The sequence below is a fragment of the Panthera onca genome, chromosome C1 (assembly GCF_046562875.1).
Source record: "Panthera onca isolate mPanOnc1 chromosome C1, mPanOnc1 haplotype 2, whole genome shotgun sequence".
Lineage (NCBI taxonomy): Eukaryota > Metazoa > Chordata > Mammalia > Carnivora > Felidae > Panthera > Panthera onca.
The window spans coordinates 118,327,483-118,334,022 of NC_138346.1; the positions used below are offsets into that span (position 1 = coordinate 118,327,483).

The following is a 6,540-nucleotide window of genomic DNA, read 5'->3' on the forward strand; positions in this document are numbered from 1 at the left end:
AGTTAAAACACCGTTGTTCAGTCAAAGAGAGTAGTCTGAGAGCTAAAACCAGATCAAAATGAAATGGTTTGTAACAGAAGCATAGGGGTTTGGAAGGTTGGAGAAAATCCATGAAGCAATAGTACACAGAGAAGGAGCTGTGTTTGGAGCACTTTGAATATGATGGGTGGTGAGGTCATGGTGAAGGCACTCAATCAGTTTGGGCAGACAGGGATTATTAACCAAAACATGAAATGAATGAGGTACAGCAGGTATGGGGAGAGGAGATAGTGGATTAATATTTGAGTAATGTTGAGTGTTAGGTACCTGTGGGATATCCACGTGGAAATACCCAACAGGCACTTGAAAGAAAGATTTGTCCTCAGGAGACAGGGTAGACCTGTCTACACATGGATTTGGGAATCATTGTTTTGAAGGTGGCTGTTGAATACATAGGTGTACATGAAATCAACCAAAGAGAATAGATGGAGTGAGAAGACAAGTCTAGATGGGACACTCTTAATCCCCACAGTTCACGGGCAGTATGGTGAAAGATGTATCCAAGACAGAGGTTTACCTATACTCATCACCCTCTCTAGGTTAGCTGTGGGCATTGCTTCACAGTAAAGCAACATTAGGGTTGGCCTTTCCATCTGCGTGTCCTCTTAGAAAACCTTTATGTAATACATGTGTACTATTCTTTATTTTCTTTATCAACTGCATAGATGGATTTCTCTTCATTAAAAATCAATGACATGCATTCTCTTAGTTCACAATATTAAAAATGTAGAGGTAAACACTCTCTTATAGGTAAATAGTTAGATTTATTCATAGGAAGAAATGAAATCCTTCATGAGAAGTGGCCCCACAAAGAGAAATTGAGGTATGATCTGTGTATAACTAAATTGTAAAGGTGAATTTTTAATGTTTAGGGACTTAAACAATATGGTCCCTGAAGCTGTATATACTGCATATTTTAAATGTTTTAAAATATGGTTTGAAGTCCATTCCTGAGGAACATATTGATGGGGCATTACACACACACACACACACACACACACACATGCAGTAGAATCAGAACCATAATAAATTTTTTTTCTTGGTCCAACTGGCTAGTCTAGGCCAGGAAGATGGAGTGAGGAGTGACATCTGTTTCATTTCTATATTCCTCATGCTCATGCGGTTTATATGTGGTAACAGTGGTGTATCATCCTCCTCCTCATCAAAACCCACCATTAACAAGCACCACTTATACACTACAGTTTATGGGATACTCTGGACACTAGCCTCTTGGAATTTACATGCTATTGCATATGAATAGGGAATCTCAATCTCAAACCCTCTGCTTTATGATAATGACCTTTCTCTCCGCTTTTAAGTGAGGATATATTTTGTAAGAAAAAGAGATTGAGGATGAGGTTTTATAGACTGGCTGTAAAAACAAAAATGGCTAACTTGAAAAAAATCTTGCTGAATTTAGCTTAAAAGAGATATGTTTTTCTTTAAAGATTAAAATAAGTTCAGTACAACCCATCTAATCAAAAAATAAAACAAAACTCAATGAGTTAACTTTGGAAGGAAGCAACATGCCTGAATCCAACTAGGATTTTCCAAACTAAATAATGAGTAGAGACACACATTAGGTAAGAACAGTTAGCACTTATGAAATGTTTTGCTGACCAACCTTAGGGGTTTATTTCCTTCAAGGAAACAAAATGAGTACAATATAAACCAGAGTAATTAGTGTGATTGTGAAAACCCTTAGAGCACATAAGGAAAACATCTATTTATATTTCCAGTAATGCAAAGCAATAATTAAAATTTTTAAATATAATTTTCACATTGCCCAGTAAATTCACACCACACACACACACACACACACACACAGATTAGTAAGAGTACTCAGGATAATTTTTATAAAAGAAAGTCCAGAATATTTGAGATGATTGTGGCAAAGTTAATTTATTGCTATGAAATATAAGCTATTTTTGATTTGCCCAGATTTCTGTTTGTACCCTTCCCCATCATACGGGCATGTAAGACCAGATGAAATATTCAGAAGTCATTAAATAGGCAAATGCTTCTCAAACTTTAATGTGTATGCCAGTTATGTGTATTTACATCAGGTGAGTTGGATGGAAACCCCTTTCATCTCAAACTATGGTGATAATGAAAAGATGGCCCTGTTCTCATCTGTTCAGCTTTGGAAACTTTCCTACCAAATTTGAGATCATCTAACCAAGACCACCTCAAAGTAGGGCACAGTTTTTTCTTATCCTCTTGTACATATTGTTAATATCATCGCTATGCCTCCCACTGTGTTCAACGTGCTAGTTGAACATGTCCTATGAACCAGGCACTCTTCATGATTGCCCCAAGAATTCTCAAAACAACTTGGAAGTGCAAGTACTATTACTAGCTCTGTTCGCAGTGAGAAAACAGAAGCTCAAACTTTCAAAAGGTTATCCTGGTAGTCTGTTTTGACCACTGAGCAATACTCCCCCATACTAATATACGAGTGATGTGATATTTGCTCACAAATCTCTCTGCTTGCTTCGTTTCAAGTATTTCTTGGTAATCCACTTGACCAAATTGTCAAATTCATGTTGAATTGAAATCTCCTCACCCTTGTGCTTAATTGGTCTGGTATCTAGTCTACCTTTACTTTATTTAGCCTTGCAACTTTTTGTTTTAGTAACTGTATTTAGACTATATATGCAAGAATTTTATAACACATGGGGAATAATGAAACCTCATCGTGGGAGATATTCAAGCAGTCTAGATTGCTACGTCTCTTGCAGAGAATTGATTCAAGTCTCAAGTGAAGATCATTTGAGTTCTTGTACAGTTCCTTTCAGACCCAGTATTACACAGTTCTGCCAATGTTGTTGCATACCTGAAAATATGGCATTTAAATATGACCTTGAAATTTTCATATTCCTATGACTGGATCACTCTTAATATATCAATGTAGCCTTAGTTTTTACGTACCTTGGGAAAATCCCCATTTAACATTTATGAACATACTCTGGGATGGTGACATTCCACATGAGTGAAAGCCTTCCTGGTCTAATTGTATGTTAGAGATAGATACATAGATAGATGGATAGATAGATACATAGGTCCAAATTTTATTTAATATTTACCTTTTACATTAAAGACTTTTTATTTTGAAATATGTATAGATTCATGGGGAGTTACAAAGAAATGTACAAGGAGGTCTAATATTTTTAAAATTAAAAATTTTGTGGGATTTTAAATTTCAAAAAAAGCATATGCTTACCGAAAACTTTACTGGAATCAAAGGCATGTCAAATGAAAGTGAAATATCTTCACCTTCATGCCACATTCTGCCTGGCACCACTGTGAACAGTTTGGTGTGTATCCTAGCCTTTTGTTTATGTCATATAATATTGACCATTTTAAAAAGTCAGTTTACAAACAATCTCAGCATCCTTTCTATCTGCACAGCTCTGTCCAAAAGTCCTATGATTGTTAGTAACAATACACAGGATACAAATGAAAAGGTTACTCATTTATAGGAAGACATAAGTAACAGGAAATATGGAAGATGGTCACCATTTATGGTAGGCAGAATTCTAAGATGATCCCCCAAAACCCAACGCTTGGTGTATGGGTCTACTATCATCCCCTTTTCTTGAGTATGGGCAGGACCAGTCACTATGACTCATAAACTTCAGGGATTTATGATAGTTAATAAATTGCTTGCAAGACACCCTCCACACATTGTATTGTAATATAAATATGAGAACTGCTAGCATAGTGAACAAAAAAGTTTCCAAATATGAATTATACAAATTTAATTATATTTTATTTAAATAAATATTTTGTGCATCCTTAATATCATATGATAATGGATGCATAGGAAATATGCTTTCTGCCTAAAAATTATTTCTTTCTGTCTTGCTTGTCAAAATTAGAGTAAGAATAATACTATGCATCATATATTATTTACCATGAACAAATTTTCCCCTCATATTACCTTACTTAAAGAATGTAGGCACTTCTCAGGCTGTTAAGTTGATAATTTCTCAGGTCATTTTAATTCTGGTTTCATTATTACTATTGCAGACATTAATCAACATGAAAATAATATTACACATATGTCATTACATAAAGGTCATAAAAGTAGTAATGAAAATATGTACAATATTTTATAGTATGCTCTTAAGAAGTAAGTATATCCTGATACTGGGCAGAGTTTTTCTCAACTGGGATAGTAAATAAACTACTTACCACTGTCTTTCACCAAAAGCTTTGGATTTCTGACTTTGTGGCAGGGCTTCCTGTTCCCTACTCTGGTTCTCTCCCAGACTGGAAAGGATATTCTCTGGTAAAACAGGCTATCAATTACCATCCATCATGATGGAGGCCTGCCATTGCAGGACCTACCTTGAGTATACTCATTGCCTAATATGAGAGTCAAAAATCTTTCTTAGATCTCTCAATGAATTCATTTTTCTAGAATGGACATTTATAAATGCTTGTGGACTGACCATTCGGGAATAACCATGTAATCTCTCTCTGAGTGGCTGTTTTGAGATACCTCAGAGTACAAACAGAATTCAAGGGCAACAGCTTCAATAGAAACTGTTAGAAATGAAAACAATTAATTCTCTCATGTATTCATTAAAGTTATGGTAATCATCTTTTCCCAGCATACAATGAGAAGATTGGTTCTTATCTCTTTTGGGACATGTGCAAGTGAATTTCAGTACTAGATTTTTGTTAGGAATTGTGGGTATTGAATACTGGAGATATGCTAACAGTGAATTTCAGGTGGTCTTATCATACACACATAAAAATGGGTAACTATGTGTGGAGATGTGTTAACTAGCTTGACTATAGTAACTATTTCACTATGTATATGTCTATCAAATTATCATCTTGTACACCTTAAATACATATAATTTTTAAATGGTTTAAAAATTAATAAACACGGTATTTTAATAAAATAACTAAAAGGTTATACAAGTAAAAGTTATCAACAGGAAAAAAAGAAAGATGAAAGAAAGAAAGAAAGAAAGAAAGAAAGAAAGAAAGAAAGAAAAAGGACTCTGCAGATGAAAAATGTTAATCTGATATTACTACAGAATATTACTATTACTGCAGAATCTACCTTCTCCAGCCAGCTTCCTCAGGGCACCCTTGACCTCCTTGTTTCATAGGCTGTAGATGATGGAGTTCAACAAGGGGATTACAACACAGAAAAGCACAGAGACCAGGGTGTCCATATCTGGGCTGTAGCCTACCTTGGGCTGTCATAGTTGAAGTCAGCTATCCCAAAGAAGACTACCACCACAGTGAAGTGGGATGCACAGATAGAGAAGGCCTTGTTTTTGTCCTCAAGGAATCCTAAAGATGGCAGAGATAAGTATGTAAGACATTGCAGTAAACAGGCAAGGACTCAAGCCAGTGGTGGTGCTGGCAACATGATGGAGCACAAACTCATCGAGAGAAGTGTCTGAGAAGAGCTCCAGGAGCAGTGGGATATCACAGAGAAAGCAGCTGATCTGGTTGAACCCACACAGAATGAATGTGACTGCCAACACTGAGTATGTCACAGAATTCTCTAGTCCACCCAGCCAAGCTCCAGTCAACCAATGCACACAGACTGTTAGATCATGAGAAACAGATAGTGCAGAAGGTAGCAAATGGCTACATCGTGTTCATAAGTCATAGCAGCCACAAGATTTCCCCAGCACAGGTCACAGGAACATCTGGGAAAGGTAGCACTCATATGACATGGTCTTCTTCTCCTGGAATAAGTTCACTAGCGTGACCAGAATGGTGATGGACAAGTAGCAGATGTCCAAGAAACTCAAGTTGCTAAGAATACAGTGGAATGTGGAGGAAATGACTGATTTTGATCACGGTGAATGTGAAAGCATTTCCCAGAAGAGTCATCAGATGAATGATCAAGAAGATCAAGACAAATAGCCCTTGTAATTCAGGATGGTTGGGATATCCTGGAATGATAATTACAGTGACCACAGTTTGATTTTCCATTTCTTTCAGTTCTTACTCAATTGAAATGAAAATTAGGAAAGAAATCAAAAAGACAATGAAATACAATGACAAACATTGGAAGAGCTAACTAACTTTTGAAAAAAGTGTTTATTTTTTTATTGAGGGAGAGAAAGAGTGAGAGGCAGAGAGAGACAGGCTCTGTGCTGCAGTGGAGCCCTATTTAGGGCTCGATCCCATGACCAATGAGATCATGACCTGAGCTGAAATCAAGAGTTGGACACTCAACTGACTGAGCCACCCAGGTACCCCAAAGCTAATAACTTTTACTCATCCTTTGTTTGGTGGATGAGATTGCATCTCTTCTAGATAGTGTAGCTCAATACTCTGACACTGAAATATTTGCATTCCCCCTCTCTGCTGTGATCTTTTGCCCTGTGTTTACTTGTCATGCCAATCACTAGAAACTATTAGCCTGTTAGGCTCCTTACCAGTCTGTAGGTCCATTATCTCTCTCTTTAATTTATATGTATCCTGTAAAACTTTTGTTAAAAGGAAGGAAGGAAGAAAGAA

The 6,540-nt window shown here is 36.5% G+C and overlaps 1 pseudogene; it reads right to left on the reverse strand.

Moving 5' to 3' along the window:
- Positions 1-5,087: 5,087 nt before the first annotated feature.
- LOC144617028 (olfactory receptor 5V1-like) lies at positions 5,088-6,009 on the reverse strand (annotated as a pseudogene).
- Between the last annotated feature and the right edge of the window lie 531 nt (positions 6,010-6,540).